We start from the raw sequence: 22671 nt of genomic DNA on the forward strand, positions 1-22671 counted from the left end.
AACTGATTTGTAGATTGCTATTTTCTCACTGTGTCCTTATTGGTGGAAAGGGCAAGGGTGCCCTCTGGGGTCTCTTGTATAAGGACACGAATTTCATTTATGAGGGCTCCACCCTTATGACCCAATTACCTCCAAATACCATCACATTAGGTTTCAACATTTAAATTTTGGCGGAACATAAACATTCAGCCTATAGCACAGCTCAAGTTTAGATTTAAAAAAAATCATGAGTATTTTAACTTTAGTAAGCCATCACTTAATGAATGAAAGCAGTTGATAAATTTTCATAATTTAACAGGTCTTTTCTATGATATACAGCTTTTAGAAGAGAAAACTGAGAAATCATACTGCTGTGTTCCCAGATATTTTTTAATTGTTTTGGGTAACTTCTAGAGGTTTTCAAAAGTTATGAAATGTGTTTTAAAACAATTTCATTGTATGTCTTTGTCAATCTGTATTTCTAAAAACACTGATTTGCTAGGCTCTAAAAGCAAAATGTACCATGAATTCTGTATTTGTACCGCTATTAAATTACTATTAGTAGTAATTGCTACTGTTATTTACTTTTTACTTTTTTAAATTTACTTTTTATTGCCTTAGTAGTAATTACTATTACTTTAGTAGTGTTACTATTAGCACTACTAAATGTACTACTGTTAAAATCCTATCACTTCATTTAAGCCTTAACTCCATATGCCTGAAGAGGGCCAAAATATTAAGTGGCATACTTAAACTGCAAGGCTAGATCCAAAAAGCTTTAAGTCTTTTTAGGATATGGCTATACTTATATTTATTTCTAATATCCTTGCTTGTACTGTATAAAAGCAAACCGTTACTGGCTTTATCATCTTAATACTGTTGAGTGGCTACTGGGGCACCTGGGTGGCTCAGAGGGTTAAGCATCTGCCTTCAGCTCAGATCATGATCTCAGTGTCCTGGGATCCAGTCCCACATCCCGCTCTCTGCTCAGCGGGGAATCTGCCTCGCCCTCTGTGCTCACGTGTGCTCTCTCTCTCTCAAATAAATAAGTCAATAAAATGTTTAAAAAAATACTATTGAGTGACTACTATTATATTTTGATACTTATTGTTACAACTCTTGAATTATTTTTCTGCCAGGGATGATATGTGTGTTTGTGTATTTAGAAAGTAAATCAATTTTTTCTTGGTCATTTCTAATATGTGTTAGATATGATACTTATTTTTCATTTTATTAGGAGTTTTTATCTGAAGATGTCCAAGCTTCTGTAGACATACCCATTATCTAGCTAGTTATTTACCTGTAAGACATATGTAACACAGGGAATACTTCCTTATGGTCTTTTGTTGGGGGGTGGATACAGACGGTATCATTATTGAAGTTTATTTCTTCTTTCTTGCAGTCTCCCCTTATCACACTGGCTAAAATGATCTTTATGATCAATAATATTATATAATCACTCTTAAACTTGCATTAATAAAATAAATAACTAACATATTTTCTTAAGACCCTATCTAGCTTTGAATTATTTCCAGTTCACCAGGAATTAAAAAATTGTTTTTGAATAAATCGTTAGAATTAAAATATAAGGCCTGGTTAAAGGGAAAGATTTATATTTAGAAAGTTGATTTTTTCCTCCTCCCAAATGTGGTATAACAGAATTACTTATCAAAACATAAAAGCTCTGACTCTGAGGTGTGATGCTTCATGAATGCCAGAGGCATTCAGATTTGTGCCTCATGCTTCACGTGTCCCAGAAGTGTGCTATTATCACATTTTAATGCATGCCTTGCCCTGTGTTTTTGCATACTTATAAAAGCTTATGCCAGCTGAAATTAGCCTATGCAACTACTAACATGTGGAAGCATAACAAGTTCACTAGACTTAACATACTCAAAGAAGCTAATCCTGTTGGAGGAACTTCCAGTCTGTAGCACCCTAGTCACTTAACATTAAATTTTTGCATTTCTTTTTTCTTTGTTTGTTAGTATAATTTGTGCATCAAATGATTGAAGTCCCTAAACTTTTATATTTGATGGTCTTCTGAACTTCAACTTGGAAAAGGTCAAGTGTTATGTGAAAGTTACCTTTGAATTTAAATAATCACTAATACTCTCATTTGATGTATGACTTGTTGTTTGCTTGTTTTATGTCAGATCAGAAAATCGTGTCTAATGTTAAGATCATAGCAATTACTTTTTATTTATAAGGACAGATTAGAAGTGTAATTGTACCAAGGACTAAAAAGTAAAAGATACACAAAATGCTTCTTTTTTAGAATTAGATATACTTTGAAATGAGCCCAATTGACATGACACTAAACTTTATCATGTCTAGTGAAACCCTTAAAAACCCATGGGATTTGAAAATAGTTTATGTTTTTAGATTTCTAAACCGTAGAAGACTTTAACAAAGAAATTTATATTGTTATGTGTGGATAATTTTTTTAGTTATGGCTCCTACAGAGATCTATTCTTTCTAGGGTAGAAGAGAACTACCCACTGTGTAAAGATGCCATATTCCTATATGTGGTCAACAGGCTAGTACAGCATTGCTGCTAAAACATAATACAAAAAATGCATTCTGCAAAATCAATCCCATCAAAATTACAAGGCTATGAAAATAATAGGGTTGAGGAAGGTCATTCAAAATCTATGTACCTTTAAAACCAGAATACTAACTTAAATAATAATTAACTTAGGAGATACGGTGAACAGCCTGGATAGGTATCTCGGAGTGCTGCTTCAGAGGATATTAAAGCTGCACAAAAACAACAGAGGATGAGACAATGCAGATGGAAATCAACTGGAGGTTTGAGCCAGTTGGGCTTCCTTTAAGGAAGGCACAGGAGGAAGGAAAACTCCCAGAGTCCTGCAAGGAACCCCAGTGTTGCAGCCAAGATAAAGTCTTTTTTCTTTTCTGCCAAAAGATAGAATTCTACTCCTTCTCTGTTGGCCTCCTTTGCCTAGGAAAAAGCACATATTCACTAACCAAACTTCTATACCCTACTGACATCATTCCCCTATTGAGCTATTTGGTATTACAGAAGCACATAACAGTGGCAGAACACATGTAGATAGTGTCAGATTTTGGTAGAATTGTTTGAAAACCCTCTCATTCCCCCTAACTTTTCCTAACTTTTTGTTCTCTTAACTTCTTTGGCTTAATTATTCCATTATGGTAAATCAGAGAAGTCACTCTGCCTCTTGAGGAAGGAGATCCTCAGTCTCTTAGGACCTATTATTCCAATAACCAAACCCAGCTCCTATGTGGATCCTTCTAGATCCTGGTGGGTAGTATGAAATTTACACTAGAAGATTCTGAAATGACTTAGAATATAATTAAATTAGCTCCAAGGCCATGCTACTGAACACTGAATGTTCACTTTCTATTACATTTTATACCCCAAATTATACGTAATAGCACTGTCCAAAGTAGCTATCTAATCTCTGACACATTCTTCAGAGATTCTACAGTGCAATGAGATCAAATGACAGGATTAATGTATTTCAATCACAAAATTCCAGAAACATACCCTGAACTTGAATGTTAACTCATGTCCATTATGGAATTTTTGTGAAGAAATTAAATTCAAATAATAAAATTCCAAAGAAATGAAAATCCCAAATCTTTACATTTACACATAAGTGAATTCCAAAACCAAATAATCTTACCTTTCTGAGTTAAAATCCAGGAAAAGTTCCAACTCCTCAAGTTAAAATTCAAAGAAATTCAGCTCCTTAATTTTTATTCTTCCCAGTGTCAGCCAGATGACTTCTGGATGCCTAGATTGAACTGGAATTCCTCCAGCAACTACCTTCTGGGCTCCCACAGTGGGTGTCATCCCCTAGGACCTGAGAAGTTGAATTAAGTCTACACCAACTTTCTCAGGTGCCCTAATTCCAGTTAAACCGAAAGGTGATCACAACATCAGCTCCATACCCAGCACATTCAGAACATAAGCCAATCACCAGTTTCTAATGTGGCCATTCCAAGCAAAATGATGTCCTAGGACCCTGTGTTTGGCATGATCCAGACCCATGTGACTGTTGCCAAAGACCATCACAGAAACTAAGTGAAGAAAGGCAAGAGAAGACATTCTTCATGTCAGTCTTTCCACGATGCCAGTTGATTCATGCTGTTGAGTAGGGTCTGTGACATAGGACATACTCGTTGGGAAGCAATCTCCAATCGAGGCATTGAGGTTATAGTATTATGTATTTATATTTTGAGGGAAAAATTGACCAGTAACATTGTCTCCTCTCTAAAAGAGGCTGCATAAAATGTTGGTTAAGTGTTCTGATTTTGGAGCCAGAGTTCAAATTCTAGTTACACCATCTACTGTATCACCTGAGACATGTTAATTAGTTTTTCTAATGGGTTAGTTTCTTCATCTATAAAATAGGGATGAAATTAATTACCTTAATACACTGTTGTAAGGATTAAGTGAATTATGTGGAAGTCCGTAGAACAAGTACATGACCCTTGGTAAGCATTACATAACAATTTTTAAAAAATTTTTTTATTGTTATGTTAATCACCATACATCATTAGTTCTTGATGTAGTGTTCCATGATTCATTGTTTGTGCATAACACCCAGTGCTCCACGCAGAATGTGCCCTCTTTAATACTCATCACCAGACTAACCCATCCCCCCACCCTCCACCCCTCTAGAACCCTCAGTTTGGTTTTCAGAGTCCATCGTCTCTCATGGTTCGTCTCCCCCTCCGACTTACTCCCCTTCATTCTTCCCCTCCTGCTATCTTCTTCTTTTTCTTTTTTCTTAACATATGTTGCATTCTTTGTTTCAGAAGTACAGATATATGAATCAACAGTCTTGCACAATTCACAGCGCTCACCATAGCACATACCCTCCCCAATGTCTATCACCCAGCCACCCAATCTCTCCCACCCCCACCACTCCAGCAACCCTCAATTTGTTTCCTGAGATTAAGAATTCCTCATATCAGTGAGGTCATATGATACATATCTTTCTATGATTGACTAATTTCACTCAGCATAACACCCTCCAGTTCCATCCACGTCGTTGCAAATGGCAAGATCTCATTCCTTTTGATGGCTGCATAATATTCCATTGTGTACATATACCACTTCTTCTTTATCCATTCATCTGTCGATGGACATCTTGGCTCTTTCCACAGTTTGGCTATTGTGGACATTGCTACTATAAACATTGGGGTGCATGTACCCCTTTGGATCCCTACATTTGTATCTTTGTGGTAAATACTCAGTAGTGCAATTGCTGGATCGTATGGTAGATCTATTTTCAACTGTTTGAGGAACCTCCATACTGTTTTCCAGAGTGGTTGCACCAGCTTGCATTCCCACCAACAGTGTAGGAGGGTTCCTCTTTCTCTGCATCCCCGCCAACATCTGTCGTTTCCTGACTTGTTAATTTTAGCCTTTCTGACTGGTGTGAGGCGGTATCTCATTGAGGTTTTGATTTGGATTTCCCTGATGCCGAGTGACGTTGAACACTTTTTCATGTGTCTGTTGGCCATTTGGATGTCTTCTTTGGAAAAATGTCTGTTCATTTCGTCTGCCCATTTCTTGATTGGATTATTTGTTCTTTGGGTGTTGAGTTTGATAAGTTCTTTATAGATTTTGGATACTAGCCCTTTATCCGATATGTCATTTGCAAATATTTTCTCCCATTCTGTCGGTTGTCTTTTGGTTTTGTGGACTGTTTCTTTTGCTGTGCAAAAGCTTTTTATCTCGATGAAATCCCAATAGTTCATTTTTGCCCTTGCTTCCCTTGCCTTTGGCGATGTTTCTAGGAAGAAGTTGCTGCGGCTGAGGTCGAAGAGGTTGCTACCTGTTTTCTCCTTTAGGATTTTGATGGACTCCTGTCTCACGTTTAGGTCTTTCAACCATTTGGAGTCTATTTTTGTGTGTGGTGTAAGGAAATGGTCCAGTTTCATTCTTCTGCATGTGGCTGTCCAATTTTCACAACACCATTTGTTGAAGAGACTGGCTTTTTTCCATTGGACATTCTTTCCTGCTTTGTCGAAGATTAGTTGACCATAGACTTGGGGGTCCATTTCTGGGCTCTCTATTCTGTTCCATTGATTGATGTGTCTGTTTTTGTGCCAGTACCATACTGTCTTGATGATGACAGCTTTGTAATAGAGCTGGAAGTCCGGAATTGGGATGCCACCAGCTTTGCTTTTCTTTTTCAATATTCCTCTGGCTATTTGGGGTCTCTTCTGGTTCCATACAAATTTTAGGATTATTTGTTCCATTTCTTTGAAAAAAGTGGATGGTATTTTGATGGGGATTGCATTGAATGTGTAGATTGCTCTAGGTAGCATTGACATCTTCACAATGTTTGTTCTTCCAATCCATGAGCATGGAACGTTTTTCCATTTCTTTGTGTCTTCTTCAATTTCTTTCATGAGTATTTTAAAGTTTTCTGAGTACTTATCCTTTGCCTCTTTGGTTAAATTTATTCCTAGGTATCTTATGGTTTCGGGTGCAATTGATTTGTCTCTCTTCTGTCTTGTTGTTGGTGTATAGGAATGCCACTGATTTCTGTGCATTGATTTTATATCCTGCTACTTGACTGAATTCCTGTATGAGTTCTAGCAGTTTTGGGGTGGAATCTTTTGGGTTTTCCACATACAGTATCATATCATCTGCAAAGAGTGAGAGTTTGACTTCCTCTTTGCCCATTTGGATGCCTTTGATTTCTTGTTGTTGTCTGATTGCTGTGGCTAGGACTTCTAATACTATGTTGAATAGCAGTGGTGACGGTGGACATCCCTACCGCATTCCTGACCTTAGGAGAAAAGCTCTTAGCTTTTCCCCATTGAGAATGATATTCGCTGTAGGTTTTTCATAGATGGCTTTTATGATGTTGAGGTATGTACCCTCTATCCCTATACTCTGAAGAGTTTTGATCAAGAAAGGATGCTGTACTTTGTCAAATGCTTTTTCTGAATCTATTGAGAGGATCGTATGATTCTTGTTCTTTCTTTTGTTAATGTATTGTATCACGTTGATTGATCTGCAGATGTTGAACCAGCCTTGCAGTCCAGGGATAAATCCCACTTGGTCATGGTGAATAATCCTTTTAATGTACTGTTGGATCCTATTGGCTAGTATTTTGGTGAGAATTTTTGCATCCATGTTCATCAAGGATATTGGTCTGTAATTCTTTTTGATGGGGTCTTTGTCTGGTTTTGGGATCAAGGTAATGGTGGCCTCATAAAATGAGTTTGGAAGTTTTCCTTCCATTTCTATTTTTTGGAAGAGTTTCAGGAGAATAGGTATTAATTCTTCTTTAAATGTCTGATAGAATTTCCCCTGGGAAGCCATCTGGCTTTTGTTTGTTGGGCGATTTTTGATGACTGCTTCAATTTCCTTAGTGGTTATAGGTCTGTTCAGGTTTTCTATTTCTTCCTGGTTCAATTTTGGTAGTTGATACATCTCTAGGAATGCACCCATTTCTTCCAGGTTATCTAATTTGATGGCATAGAGTTGCTCATAATCTGTTCTTATAATTGTTTGTATTTCTTTGGTGTTGGTTGTGATCTCTCCTCTTTCATTCATGATTTTGTTGATTTGGGTCATTTCTCTTTTCTTTTTGATAAGTCTGGCCAGGGGTTTAACAATCTTGTTAATTCTTTCAAAAACCAGCTTCTAGTTTCATTGATCTCTTCTACTGTTCTTTTGGTTTCTATTTCATTGATTTCTGCTCTGAAATCCTGCTGGGTTTAGGCTTTATTTGCTGTTCTTTCTCCAGCTCCTTTAGGTGTAGGGTTAGATTGTGTATTTGAGACCTTTCTTGTTTCTTGAGAAAGGCTTGTATTGCTATATACTTTCAGGACTGCCTTTGCCGTATCCCAAAGATTTTGAACAGTTGTGTTTTCATTTTCATTGGTTTCCATGAATTTTTTTAATTCTTCTTTAATTTCCTGGTTGACCCATTCATTCTTTAGTAGGATGCTCTTTAGCCTCCATGTATTTGAGTTCTTTCCGACTTTCCTCTTGTGATTGAGTTCTAGTTTCAAAGCACTGTGGTCTGAAAATATGCAGGGAATAATCCCAGTCTTTTGGTAGCGGTTGAGACCTGATTTGTGACCTAGGATGTGATCAATTCTGGAGAATGTTCCATGGGCACTAGAGAAGAATGTGTAGTCCATTGCTTTGGGATGGAATGTTCTGAATATGTCTGTGAAGTCCATTTGGTCCAGTGTTTCATTTAAAGTCCTTATTTCCTTGTTGATCTTTTGCTTAGATGATCTGTGCATTTCAGTGAGGGGGGTGTTAAAGTCCCCCACTATTATTGTATTGTTGTCAATGTGTTTCTTTGCTTTTGTTATTAATTGCCTTATATAATTGGCTGCTCCCATGTTAGGGGCATAGATATTTACAATTGTTAGATCTTCTTGTTGGATAGACCCTTTAAGTAGGATATAGTGTCCTTCCTCATCTCTTATTACAGTCTTTGTTTTAAAATCTAATTTGTCTGATATAAGGATTGCCACCCCAGCTTTCTTTTGGTGTCCATTAGCATGGTAAATGGTTTTCCACCCCCTCACTTTCAATCTGGGGGTGTCTTTGGGTCTAAAATGAGTCTCTTGCAGACAGCATGTCGATGGGTCTTGTTTTTTAATCCAATCTGATAGCCTGTGTCTTTTGATTGGGGCATTTAGTCCATTTACATTCAGGGTAACTATTGAAAGGTATGAATTTAGTGCCATTGTATTGCCTGTAAGGTGACTGTTACTGTATATTTTCTGTGTTCCTTTCTGATCTATGCTGCTTTTAGGCTTTCTCTTTGCTTAGAGGACCCCTTTCAATATTTCTTGCAGGGCTGGTTCATGTTTGCAAATTCCTTTATTTTTTGTTTGTCCTGGAAGCTTTTTCTCTCTCCTTCAATTTTCAATGAGAGCCTAGCTGGATATAGTCTTCTTGGCTGCATATTTTTCTCGTTTAGTGCTCTGAAGATATCATGCCAGTCCTTTCTGGCTTGCCAGGTCTCTGTGGATAAGTCTGTTGCCAATCTAATATTTCTACCATTGTAGGTTACATATCTCTTCTCCCGAGCTACTTTCAGGATTTTCTCTTTGTTTCTGAGACTCGTAAGTTGTACTATTAGATGTCGGGGTGTTGACCTATTTTAATTGATTTTGAGAGAGGTTCTCTGTGCCTCCTGGATTTTGATGCCTGTTTCCTTCCTCACATTAGGGACGTTCTCTGCTATTATTTGCTCCAACATACCTTCTGCCCCTCTCTCTTTCTTCTTCTTCTGGGGTCCCAATTATTCTAATATTGTTTCATCTTATCGTATCACTTATCTCTCGAATTCTGCCCTCGTGATCCTGTAGTTGTTTCTCTCTCTTTTTCTCAGCCTCTTTATTTTCCATCATTTGGTCTTCTATATTGCTGATTCTCTCTTCTGCCTCATTTATCCTAGCAGTTAGTGCCCCCATTTTTGATTGCACCTCATTAATAGCCTTTTTGATTTCGACTTGGTTAGATTTTAGTTCTTTTATTTCTCCAGAAAGGGTTTCTCTAATAACTTCCACTCTTTTTTCAAGCCCAGCTAATATCTTTAAAGTCATGATTCTGAACTCTAGGTCCGACATCGTACTAATGTCCGTATTGAGTAGGTCCCTGGCTGACGGTACTATCTCTTGTTCTTTTTGCTGAGGTGATTTTTTTTGTCTTGTCATTTTGTCCAGAGGAGAATAGATGAATGAGAGAACAAAATGCTAACAGGTTAACAACGTCCCCAGCAAATATACTCTATACAAATCAGAAAAGACCTGAAACCAGGGGAAAAGAAAGGGAAAGAAAGAAAAAAGAAAGAGAAAAGAAAGAAAAGAAAAAAAAAAAACAAAAAGAAAAAGATAAATACAAAAACAGAACAATACGAAAAAAACCAAATATGATCAAATATGATCAGACTAGTGCATAGATCAGTGCCACACACTAGATTTGGGCGTATTTTGGTCTGTTAGAAGAAAGTGCCTCCTAAAATTTTAAAGGAAGAAAGACTTATATATGTACATAATAAGGGTTGATACAATGAAGGGATGGAAGATGACTGTAAAGATGAAAAGTATAAAAGATTTTATAAAAGGAATTGATACGATAAGAAGTTGTTTGAAAAAAGAAAGAAGATTAAAAAAAAGAAAGAAAAAGAAAATAAAACAAAGGGAGAGAATGTGATCAGGCAGGAGACTAGAACAAAGCCATACACTAGTGATTTAGGGTATATTTTGATCTGTTAGAAGAAACTGTATCTCAAAATTTTAAAGAGACAACAACTTATATATATATGCCAAAAATAAGGGTAACTACTATGAAGGGATAAAATATGACTCTAAAAATGAAAAATAAAAAAAGTTTTTTTTAAAAAAGGGATTGATAAGATGTTGGTTGAAAAAGGGAAAAAGAAAAATTAAAAAAAAAGTTTAAAAAATTAACTTTGAAAAACTAATGAATCATGGTAAAGAAAAGCCTTGAATTCTATGTGCAGTATTCCCCTAGTGCTGGAGTTCTCCCGTTCTCCTTGATTGGTAAACTTGGTCTTGGCTTGCTGGCTGTTCGTGCTGATCTTCTGGGGGAGCAGCCTGTTGCCATGGTTCCCAAATGTCTTTGCTGGAGGCGGAATTGTCCCACCCTTGTCGGTCCGGGCTAAGCAAGCTGCTCGAGTTTGCTCTCAGGAGCTTTTGTTCCCTGCAGGCTCTGGTACAGCTTTGGAGGACCAGGGTGAAAATGGTGGCCTCCCAATCTCCACTCAGAGGAGTTGAGATCTCGGGGCCCCGCTCCTCAGTGCGCCCCCAGAGAAAAGCAGTCACTCCCGTCTCCCTGGTCTCCGGCCGCACTGCGCGCTCACCCGGCCTGTGACCGAGCGTTTCTATCTCTGGCACCCGACCCCATGTGGAGTCTCCAAACCCAGCAGATCCCTGCGGTGCGCTCTCGCGCTGCTCCTCCCACTTGTTGGGTCCCTGCTGGAGGAGCAGTGGCCTGACTGTGCTGCGGATCACAGTTTATGGCAACCCCAAGCTGAGAGCCCGCGCCTCAGCTCCGTCTCCGCAGCCGGCTTCCCCGCTCCAATACCTGGGAGCTCTGCTGCACTTAGGCACCCCCGGTCTTTCTGTGACCCCGAGGGTCCTGAGGCCACACTGTCCCGTGAGGGTTCCACCCCCTGCTTAGGCACTGGAGCGACATCTCTCCGCGGAGCCGGCTTCTAAAAGTTCCTGTTTTGTGCTCGCGGCTCTATCACTTGCCAGAAGCGGCCAAGGGGAGGCCCCCTCCCCCGCCATCTATCTTCCCGAATATCACCTCGGTTTCACTTCTCTGCACGTCCTACATTCCAGTAAGTGGTCGCTTCTCTGTTCAGAGAGTTGTTGCTACTCTCTTCTTTGGTCTCCTGTTGAGTTTGTAGGTGTTCAGAATGGTTTGATCCCTATTCAGCTGAATTCTGAGACCGGACGAAATCCAGGTCTCCTACTCCTCCGCCATTTTGCTCCGCCCCCCCATGTAACAATTTTTTAAAAGATTTTACTTTAAGTAATCTCTATACTCAATGTGGGACCCTAACTCACAACCCTGAGATCACGAGTCATATGCTCCACCAACTGAGCCAGCCAGGTGCTCCAGCATATTATAATATTATATCATCATTGCTGTTATTATTATTATTCTCAAAGAGGATACTCTTGTATTCTTGCAACAATTGGAAATTTATGTTGGTGGCAGCCCCAGGACTTATCTGAGATGCTGTTATTTGCCTTTGTAAAGTGTCCCAAACACCTTAATACTCTTTTCCCTCTGAGTCCCACGTTCCTGAACCCCATACTGAACTGAGGGTAAGCCCTCTCTCTCTGGTGGCAAAGCATACATCTTGCCTTGGGAGCAGTAATTTCAATCCTGGGTCACAGCGACTGCTGTCATGGTCTCTGGTTAGGGAATCATTTAAGCCAAAGGAACCTACTTTGTGAACACAGCTTCCCCGTCATCTTCATATTGGTTCCCATTAGAGAATAACTTTGCTCCATGGATTTCTGAATTGAAGTGGCTGGTTGTGTTTCTGAGTCTCATGGTCTTAGTGTTCAGTGAGGACCAGTACAATGTCATTTCCTCCTGTAGACAGGGTCATTCCTCAGTTTTTGAATGTTCCTAGTCTTAACATTTCTGTCCCCTCTTTCTACAGTATTTAGGATTTGTCTCTACTGTACTCCTACTTCTTTCAGAAAGGTTCCCTTCTCTAACAGGCTCGGGCTGCATTGCTTGGTGCAGTGGACTTCTTTCTTTTCTTTTGCTTTCCCTTTGCTATTTGCTTCATTCTTGTGTTTTTCTAACATATTTCTGTAGGTATTTTTCTTGCAGGTCTCTCATAGTGAGAGATATGAAGTCAATAATTTACAAGTTTGTCAATATCATCCTTTGTTCAAACCAGTCCTACCCATTTTCACCTCTCTGAGTTAAATAATCCTACCCAGGATGTATTTTCCCACAGTCTAACATCTAATTTAGATCTGACTCCTTGATCTGTTATTTCTGTGCCTGGATCTTCTGTAATATAATTCATCTTCCTTTTCCTTTTCTTAATCTTAGACCCAAAATTTGGGGGGGTTCACTAAATAATTTTTTTGAGTATTTGATATTAATCTTCCTAGTATTCCCCTCTCCAATTTATTCAGATTTCATGAGCACTCTTTGGATAATTGTCTAATCCTCAAAAGGGATTCTCCAATTGCTCTTACTATTAATTTATCTGTAAAGTAAATGTTACCTCTTCACAGTATTTGCGGATTCTTCCTCCTTTGGGGGATTGCTCTGAGTTTACTCTCCAAGATCTTTATTTCTCTGGTAGGTTTCACTGGGCTCCAGTTACTATTTGTGATTTTGTAACAATTACAATATTTTCCCCTTTTTATAATAACCTCTTTAAGAGTGGTTAGACTTGGATACCCTCATATCTGGCCTTCAGGATTTCAGTTCCTCTTTTTCATATCTGTTAAAAACACATGTTCGGGGGCACCTGAGTGACTCAGTTGGTTAAGCATCAAACTCATGATTTAGGCTAGGGTCATGATCTCAAGGTCATGGGATGGAGCCCCAGGGTTGGGCTCCGCGCTCAATGTGGAGTCTGCATGAGATTCTGCTTGAGATTCCTTCTGCCCCAACCCCCTCTTGCATTCTCTGTCTCTCCCTCTCTCAAATAAATAAATAAATAAATAAATAAAATAAAAATGTATGTTTAGATCAGATAGTTACCTTTATTCTAGGAGATCTCTTTCTTCCTCCGGCTAAATAAACCTGTCTTCTTTTATTTATTTTTGTGCAGACACTGCTTTATTCTGGTCATAAGATTGAAGCATATTTTAAAACCACTTTAGGGGCACCTGGCTGGCTCAAATGGTAGATCATGCGACTCTTGATCTCAGGGTCATGAATTTAAACCCCATGGTGTGGAGCCTACTTAAAACCAGTTTACTTTTTCCTCCATTCCTTTAGCAAATTTGTTTCCTAGATGTGTAATATTTTCTTCCAGTTGTTTCTCTACCTTAATTGAAGAAGATGAAGTGTTCTTTTTACAATAAATCTACCACCTTTCTGTAGATGAAGCCATAATTTGGGTTTCTGAAATTTAGAACATAAATGTTCATATTTATTAGAATATATTTTCCCGGGGTGCCTGGGTGGCTCAGTCGTTAAGTGTCTGCCTTCGGGTCAGGTCATGATCCCAGGGTCCTGGGATCACACCCCACATCAAGCCCCGCATCGGGCTCCCTGCTCCGCGGGAAGCCTGCTTCTCCCTCTCCCACTCCCCTTGCTTGTGTTCCCTCTCTCGCTGTGTCTCCCTCTGTCAAATAAATAAATAAAATCTTTAAAAAAAAAAGAATATATTTTCCCAGGTCAATCAATGACAAGTCTCACATCCCCTGCTTTTTTTTTTCAGATCATTATATAATCTACAATTGCATTACTATTTCTATTAGATACATCAGATCATTGACCTAATTGAACTTAAAGACAACTAAAGCCCCTGAGGTTTTCCTCACAATTTGCTTTTAAGCCACTTCTTCCTTATCCTGTACTTGTACTGCTGATTTTATAGGTATGTGAACAGAACATTATACATTGATTCCTATGATATTTCTACTTACAAGGTTTTTATTTAGTAGTTTAGCCTTGCAAGTTCTTTCAGATATTTAATCTGTCACCCAGGAATCAACAGTTTTTTTCCATCTTTTTTTCCCTTATAAATGTGGTCTGAATACCAATTTTATCACTAAGTTATTGATAACAATGTTTAAAAAAATGTTGAGTATGCCATGATTAGGGACAGAGATCTCTAGCATGTTAATAGAGTTTCTGCCTCAGATTTACAGTAACCTTCCATGGATATGGCTGTTCATGTAGTTTTGAATCTACAAGCTCACCTATCTCCAGCTTAGACACAAGTCTTCTAATTGTATCACTCTAGTAACACTATTTTAAAAAATGATTTTAGGGGGGCCTTGTCTGGCTCAGTCAGTAGAGTATGTGACTCTTGATCTCGGAGTTGTAAGTTCAAGCCCCATGTTGGGTGTAGAGATTACTTAAAAATAAAATCTTTAAAAAAAAGTGATTTTAGCTTATCATAACTTCTCATACTGAACTCATGCTCAAATCTTTATCATGTCCTGAAGGACCTTTATGATTTGGTCCCTACCCAATTTCTCCATATTCACTTAGTACTACTGGCTCCTTCACCTCTGCACTTGAGTCACCTTAGTTTTTCGTTTCTGTTCCTCAAACACTTTATGCTTCTTCATGCCCCAGTATCTTACCATATAATGTTTTCCTACTTGGATTCTCTCTCACCCTATCCTCTTTGCAAGCTATTGCCTACTCATCTTAAGGTCTTATTTTAAATATTTCTTCTTCTAAAATGCTTTCCTGATATTGCCTTGCTCCTATGCTACTTTCCTCCCTACCTAGGACAGGTATCCCTGTTATACTAATAGCACCCTGTATATACTGTCTCAATTGTAATTCATAAAACTGCATGGGGAATTATTTGTTTAATATCTATCTGTCCTCTAGACTCTAAGCTCCATGAGGACTGAAATTTTGTAGTCTTGTCTGTATTCCCATGTTTAATTCAGGGCTAAATTATAAAATAGCATAAAGATTTGGGATGCTTCCCTTGTCTGGAAGCATTGTACTTACATGTCTTTTTTTTTTTTTAAGATTTTATTTATTTATTTATTTATTTATTTTAGAGAGGAAGCGTGCATGAGCAAGGGGAAAGGCAGAGGGAGGGGAGAGAGAGAATCCCAAGCAGACTCCACCTCAATGCGGAGCCCCACACAGGGCTGGATCTCACGACCCTGAGATCATGACCTGAGCTGAAATCGAGTCAGATGCTCAATTGACTGAGCCACACAGGTGCCCCCTTAGATGTCTTTTGATGTGAGTGGAAAATTCAGGACACTGAGAAGGTTTCTAGTCAAATGCTTCTCTCTCTCTTTATGCCCTAAAAATGCCTAGTACTACTCTTTTATTGCTATCACTACTGCTTCTGTTCTGCTAAATGTGGAATTCTGCAATGGTCCAGATAATTTGGGCTCTGTAAGTGGTATTGCTTTCTTAGCTAAGAAAGCAAGGTGACTTAGAAGGGTATACATGTAGCCTGCAGCCTTCAGTCAAGCCCCATACAGGGACAGCTGTGTGTTTTGTGTGTGTGTTCATTCTGAATCCTTGTATTACTTTCTCCAAGAAAGAAATTGGGATCCAAGGCAGTATCCATTCATAACTTTCTTTTGCCTTGTTTTGGATGCTAAGTGACATACTTCTCTATCATTTTTTAATGATTTTTTATTTATTTTTATTTGAGAGAGAATGATCGAGAGAGAGCAAGAGAGCGAGAGAGTGCGCGCATGAATGGGGGGTGCAGGAGCAGAGGGAAAATCAGACTCCCCACTGAGCAGGGAGCCCGACATGGGGCTCTATCCCAGGACCCTGGGAGCATGACCTGAGCCTAAGGCAGATGCTTGATGGACTGAGCCACCCAGGCAATCCACTTCTCTATCTTTTTTAAATAGAAACATCAAAGGAGAACAATCATGAATTCTAAATAGAAGACCTAAACAGGAGGTTTGCAGACATTATATGTTCTCCTACTTTGTTGCAGATATACCATTTATCTGGGCAGAGACATACAGATTTAGCAGCAGGTCCTTGCTTAAGGATAATAGATGGTAGCTATAGTCTATTGGGATCTATTTCCCATTGGAAGAAATAATAGTTATATGCTGGTGTTAGAGATGTTAAGCCCCATGTAAGGAATTTCCCCAAGAGTCTCCCTGTTTACCCCAAGAATTTCCCTCTCGGTTCATTGAATATTTATTTAATATATGTGTTTATTTTATATATGAGTTACTCCATATGGGTCCTAGTAATTACTGTTTATTTTTCTAAGAGTTCACAAATGCATTCATCTTATAATCTCTTCCAGAACTTTTCAGGGAATTAAGATCAAACTTATGGGTATAATGATTTCTTTAAATTTTTAAAAAAGATTTTATTTATTTATTTGACAGAGAGAGAACACACAAACAGGGGAGAGGGAAAAGGAGCAGGCTCCCTGCTGAGTAGGAAGTCCCATGGGGGGGTTCAATCCCAGCACTCCAGAATCATGACCTGAACGGCAGGCAGTCGCTTAACTGACTGAGCCACCCAGGCGCCCACAATTTCTTTAAAATTAACTACATTGCCTCTTTTCAATCCTTGGGTCCCTGTCCTACTTATCTTTATTTCTCATATTTTATGAAATGTAAAACTTCAGACCTCTTGCTGAAGAGGGATGCCAAATGCTGGTGGTTATGAATCAACCCTTGGATCTCTCTAGGGTGCATTGGAGTATACCAAGGCAGCTAGTTAAGAGTCCTTTTGTGTAGGAAAGATGTCTCTCAGGAGAAGTCTTCTGATTTCCCTTAGGACTGTGCACCCTGTGACTTCGCCTTGGTTCCGAGGTGCCTTACACATGGCCCTCAGTGACTCCCAGTGATCTCCAGACATCAGACTTGGGCCATTCTTGTTGGTTGAACAAAAGCAGAAAGTAATCACTGATTTATATTTCTACTATTGATCTATAGAAAATACTAAGAATTTTTAAAGACTTGATTTTAAAAAAGGTGTTTTTTTGGTGGCAGTTCGAGAACTCCCATTATAATTGGATCACTGTCATCTTTTATTAAATATGTGAATGCAGAATTGTGTGATATGAACATTCACAAAGCAGTCTAATCTGCTCAAAGACACTTTAGTATCTGTCAGAAATTCCCTTTTGAAGTCTTTAAAACGTATATTCTCTTTTCTATTCATGAAGATATGATCATTACTTCTAGGTTTCATTGGGCTAAACTTGCTTCGTTATTTATGTAGTGTTTTAACCAAGTGCTTGCTCTTTCTGTCTTCTCCTTGAGTTTGCCTTTCTTCCTGGCTTCTGTTTTTGTTTTTTTTTTAAGATTTTATTTATTTATTTTGACAGAGAGACAGCAAGAAAAAGAACACAAGTGGGGGAAGGGGAGAGGGAGAAACAGGCTCCCTGCCGAGCAGAGAGCCCTGCGTCGGGCTTGATCCCAGGACCCTGGGATCATGACCTGAGCTGAAGGCAGACTCTTAATGACTGAGCCACCCAGGCACCCCATCTAGCTTCTGTTTTTTATCTCTTGCTTCTCAGTGTTCGAACCAGAAATGTTACCCTGACTTTAATGATGTGTCAGTGATCCTAGAGGTTCATTATTAAAAATATAAGTACCAATGAAAACAAATAGCATAATTGTTATTATCTGTTATAAAACAAAATTTTTTAACAAAGCTCTCCATGTAAAAGACCATGACTCAGTATAGATTGGCTTTCTTCTCCATAAGAGTTTTCAGAAGAGATTTCATAGTAGACAAAATATGTAAAAATGCTAATTATAGAGGATTCGTCTAAATAAATAAATAACGTGGAGAAATAAATGTCGAAAGGGAACTCTCCATTCTAATTGCTGAAACTATTAAGACTTTTTAGTTTATCACATTTAAAAATGTAAATTTTTCATATATATATAAATTTTTCATGACATATATATATCCTAAGTAAAATATTTAAATGTAATATATTGATTTGGCATTTGCATCCAAGGAGACCAAAACAGCTTAACCCACATTATCTGATTCCTAGGGGAGGCTGAATTAGGTATGTGTATGCCAAGTATTATTATTATTCCTGCTTTTAGACTTAAGAAAAAAAAGAAAAAGAAAGTAAGAAAAAAAGGAAAAAGAATTCAGCTACATCTTTTTTAGATTTGTATTAGTTGTTACTTTACAATATAAGAGTAGAATTCTGAAACATTTTGGGGTGCCTGGCTCACTCAGTTGGTGGAGCATGTGACTCTTGACCTTGGAGTTGTAAATTTGAGCCCCACTTTGGGTGTAGGGATTACTTAAAAATAAAACCTTAAAAAAAAGAAACATTTTACAATTAGCTTGCTTCTGATGTTACTTATACATGTAAGTGCTTTGTATATTTGATTTTGTTCCTAAGTTTTACTAAGTTTTCTGTTACATCTTTTCCTACTGGGTCAAAAGTTAAGTGGTACTTCAGTTAACACCATTTGGGTTAAGCTTTTCTCAATAGTAATAAAAATAAAAAATAATAATGTAAAAAAAGTATCAGTTGTTACAGCAAACAATTATATATTGACATTTCAAATGGCCTTTACTTCTAGTTTCTGTTGGTTTTATTTATTAAGTTCCATGTATTGTATTTTCCAAAACTAATTCTAAGATAAGACCTTACATTTTTTTACAGAGCTTTAAAGTTTGAAAAAGCAGGCCATATATATTCAATTACTATGTATTGGTATAGGCTATAGGCACATAAAATACATTAGATAGAGTTAATTCTCAATATTTGTTTAAGTAACCATAAAGTTGTACATATATCAACTCAATTAAGTTATTTTACATTATTACTAAATATCAACTATTTAAGATGCCCAAGGAACTGAGTTCACAAAACACTTGTATTTTCAGACACACACACTATTATTTTTGTTGAGGGGAAAGGCAAGACACAATAGAATCCCAGCTTATTTCTACTTGTATAAATCAAGTTATTTAAATAAATGAATTGTGTATGCTGACCTGTTCTACCAATGTGCTACTGGGATGTATGAAAAAAAGATGTGCATGGTGGTGGAAGTAGAAAGAGGCATAAAGCGTATTGGAAAACTACCAAATGTCCCCTGCAAATGGGCCCTATTCAGAATCAGTAAGCGTATGATGAGTGAAGTGGTTTTGAATATCGCCTTTAGATTCCATGCTGTTACAAGGCCAGCCCTGAACATGGCAACTCTTATTTCCACACACAGTACCTCTTCACTCTCAATTTAACCCCAAAATCTGATGAACCCATTACTCCATACTTGATTTCATGGAACAAGGAGTAGATATAGTTACAAATGATCAATCACAAGCCGTGAACCAAAGCAGCAAGGCATTAACAATTCACACCATTTCGGTCCACTTGCTCAAGCAGAAGATGTGCCAGCATATTTAATGCACAGCTACTTCGTTCAGTTTAAGAAAAGACATGACTCAGGATGCATTTTCAAAACAGAGGAGACCTAAGATTTCATACTTTCTAAGCCCCAATGTCAACGTTCACCCACATGTCAGTAATTAAAATAACCAGGTGTTCTGCAAAGGTCACAATGTCTAAATTAAATTTTACTCAGGTAAAAACAATATGACCTATGAAATTCTTCCCCCCAATGCATCCCTATTCTGTTTGATCCTATCATACAAATCAATGTCTCTTAGAGCAGTATTATAACACTGTAGACCCCACAGGCAATATGCCGTCAGTTTAATAGGATCACTGAAAAACTAAAGCAGCTGTGAAAGATTGCTCTAAGTATACCAATCGTGTGCTTGTCATTTTGTTCAGTGGAGGAAAAATCCAAATTTGGGTAGGCATCGGTATTTAAGAAAATGACTGCTAAATCTTTTCACATACGTACCTTAGGGACAATAACATTTGACATATAGCACATAAACAAAAGTACACAGCAGCTGTTAGTTTTGTTTGAATAAAAATATACTGATCTAAATCAAGCAACATTGGAGACAGTATGCTTTACATCATTCAATCTTCCCAGCAGACCATGCTTTTGAGTGGCATCTGCTGGTTGTTCAGGGACCGGGAGCTTTCCCACTATTACCTAAAGCTGGATAAAAAGCATTAAAACACACACATACCTTGCAATAACTCAAACTCCCTCCAGGCATACTTCCTGGATGGGAAGCAGTCAAATCTTAGTATCTTTAAAGAGCTCACTTTGTTTCCTCCAAAAAAGACTTTTTTAGATAAACTTCATTTTAAAAATAAATTCCACCTGAATGGGGAAATTTCCAAATGATGTCCTGCTAAACAATAACTGAGTATTTTTGAGACTGAGATCTGAAACTTGCTGCCAGAGAGCATATAGAAGTTTCTTTATAGGTAACTATGCTCTGGGCAGTGCTCTTTTTTCCATAGTCTCAGGTACTCTGACTGAAATGTGAAAATTACTGTATTATGTAAATTATGATTCTGGATATTTAATTGGCATGAATTTTAATTTCTAATTCACTGAAGGTTATTAAAGCCTTTGATTATTTCCAGTGCTTTTTGAAAGTATGTTAATTAAAAAATCCTCTTTTTAGCTTTCCATAGTAGATTCAAATGAGTAAGCAAAGTATCTCTTTTAATGTAAGATGTTGCTTTTGGAAAGAGACGTATATTCTCTAGGTATAGAACTTGACAGACATTCCAGTCTATTTCTACTTGGTAAGTTCCATTAGCTTCGTGGTTTCTCTTTAGAGATATTTGCCTCCTTGTTGTACTGCTCCCATATGAATCCAAATAAGTTCAAGCTTCTTATCAGTGATGAAGTGCTTTTAATATAAGGTCTTCTTGAAGGCTGAACAGCTTCTTTTTTTATGAATAGCTTTGAACTCATTGTGTTTGGTGTCCTTAGAGGGTATCATTTTTATTACTTACAGTAGCTATTTTGACCTTAACCTAATATTTTTGCTTTGTTACATAGGTTTTATTGTGTGCTTTTTCCCATAGTAGCATGATTTATGACAGGGTAGGATAGAGCACATGAGGTTTTTCCAAGACTTTTTAAATACCCACCTCTGGCCTTCTCCTGGCTTGTTAATGCTTCACTGCCAAATTGTATCATTTTCTTTTGTAATTATTTTCCTTCTTAGTCTTCAAGATCATTTTATAAGGAGAATTAAGACAAAACACTTGTACATATTCTAAATGTGCTTCAAAATTCTGGCATATTAATAGTTATTAAATTTTGATGAAATTTTCATTTGGTCACAGAAAGTTACAGATTCTAAGTGATTGTGCGTAGCCTTTGTGCATAAGTTGAACTCATGGTCTTAAAACTTACCTAAAAGACTGTCCACAACAGATCCAAAGTACTTTTAATTTGTCTGGTAGACATTCATTGAGCACCGCTTTTACCAAACCAAAAACCACTATGGCCTCAAAACCCTGAAGCATTTGTGATTTACTGGAGGATGGAAATGGGAGTGGAGAAGATAAGGATTAATTCAAATCAGTAAGGGGAAAATAAAATTACAAACAATGCTCTGGGAAACACAGAGGAGGGAACAGTTAATTCAGTCTGAATAACATGGGATATTTTGCCACAGAATGTAACATTTAATATGAACCTTGAAGGACAAGAATATATTCACAGGTGGAAAAAAAGAGGAACAAATGCAAGGGAAATGGAACAGCATGAGTGAGAAAAGTATCCATTGATAGTTATGAAATTGATATAGCTACTACTTTCAATCATATGATCTGTTTACCCAGGATGCTCAATACTAACTCTACCAGGGAAATTACTCCTTTTGGTTACATGATCTACTTACTCAGCATCCTCAGTCTTAACTCCAAATGCATTGAAACTATTGGATTAATTTTAATTTGTCCTGTAGTCATAACTTGAGAATAAACAAAATGGATAAAAAGTTATCATCCTCATAACTGTACCTCTCCAGTGGTGGTAATGATCCCAATGGAATGATCACATTTGACTGATCTATGTATATTGATAAATTTAATGAATGATTCATTTCTAAACCACTTATCTAATAAAAATGTTGAGGCCCTATTTAATGAAAATACTGAAATTACAGAAAAGCAAAGCTCTGGTTGCAATTATGTAAATAGGAGCAAATAGGTAGAACACATGTAATAAAGGCCTCAAAGTTCAGAAGAAATACTGTGTGTACCTATGCACACCAATAGGAAAGGAATATAAGATAATAGGAGCCAGCTAACCTTATTGAATGAGGCAATATTTCTGAGTAGCAGTTTGAAGGAGAAACTGATGGTTTATGCACAAAATAATACCCTGGAGTTCATTCACTGGGAAAGACATATTTTTTTTTCTTTGTCTCTCATGGGCCTTGTTAGCTCATAGCAACATCTAGGTTTATGCTCTTTCCAAGGTTGAAAGTGCCTATTGTCCTTTCTAAATAATTGCCTTTGTTTTTTGCACATCTTTATGCAATAGTCTTCTTTAATAGAATAGAATGCACTTAGCTTCAGAAACAGAGTAAAAGAGAACTCTAAATAAAAGAAAAAGATTGGTTAA

General features: G+C 37.6%; 1 protein-coding gene across 1 annotated transcript in view; it reads left to right on the forward strand.

The window, feature by feature from the left end:
* DCDC1 (doublecortin domain containing 1) overlaps positions 1-22671 on the forward strand; it is a 431249-nt gene that overhangs the window by 54396 nt on the left and 354182 nt on the right. The window lies entirely within an intron of this gene.

Source organism: Eumetopias jubatus, unplaced genomic scaffold (genome assembly GCF_037043125.1).
Source record: "Eumetopias jubatus isolate StellerSeaLion01/CBP00866 unplaced genomic scaffold, mEumJub1_p1.0 scaffold_13, whole genome shotgun sequence".
In the NCBI taxonomy this organism is placed as follows: domain Eukaryota; kingdom Metazoa; phylum Chordata; class Mammalia; order Carnivora; family Otariidae; genus Eumetopias; species Eumetopias jubatus.